A 983-nucleotide genomic window follows, 5' to 3' on the forward strand; every position below is an offset into this window, starting at 1 on the left:
TTTGTTCCTCCTGAACCTCTGCTTTCCTATTGCCTTCTTCCAATCATTCAAACTCCTTTCCATGGCAAGCTTTATGTTGGGCATCACCGTTGTCAATGGCTACTTCCCGTCCTCTCAGTGAAAACATTCCAAATGCACTGTCACCGCACGGCTAATCATCTGTCGGTTCTTGATCATGTTGGAATAGGATCCATTGATCCTTTTGCGTCTGTCACACACCCAACAATCGCAAATTTGAAGCTCGTCACAGTCATCCCTTCCCAGATCCTACTCAAAATACCACAGACAAGGTTTAGACGTTCCGGATCTCAGGAATGGCTGCCAATAATTCTAGCCTATACCATGAAGGTTCCAATCTTAGATTAGAAACCCAAGAGATACACATTCAAGCTTGTTTGCATGTAGAACGGAAGTGGTTGTCAGTCACGCGTTCATAGGTGAGAATGGTGATGAGTGTCACATAATCATCACATTCATCATGTTCTTGGGTGTGAATGAATATCTTGGAGAAGAAATAGACTTGATTTGAATAGAAAAACAATAGTACTTGTATTAATTCATGAAGAACAGCAGAGCTCCACACCTTAATCTATGGTGTGTAGAAAATCCACCTTTGAAAATACAAAAGTGATAATGGAGGTCATTGGCTTCGGCCCCAGAGAGGAACCAGAAGAACCAAGATTAAAAGTATGATCAAGTGTGTAAAATACAATAGCAAAAGGTCCTATTTATAGAGAACTAGTAGCCTAGGGTTTATAAGAATGAGTAAATGATGCATAAATCCACTTCCGGGCCCACTTGGTGTGTGCTTGGGCTGAGCATTGAAGCTTCCATGTGTAGAGACTTTTCTTGGAGTTAAACGCCAGCTTTTGTGCCAGTTTAGGCGTTCAACTCCAACTTTTGTGCCAGTTCTGGCGTTAAACGCCAGAATTCTTGAGCTGACTTGGAACACCGGTTTGGGCCATCAAATCTTGAGCAAAGTA

This window comes from Arachis ipaensis, chromosome B10 (genome assembly GCF_059453495.1).
Source record: "Arachis ipaensis isolate K30076 ecotype BB chromosome B10, ASM5945349v1, whole genome shotgun sequence".
NCBI lineage: Eukaryota > Viridiplantae > Streptophyta > Magnoliopsida > Fabales > Fabaceae > Arachis > Arachis ipaensis.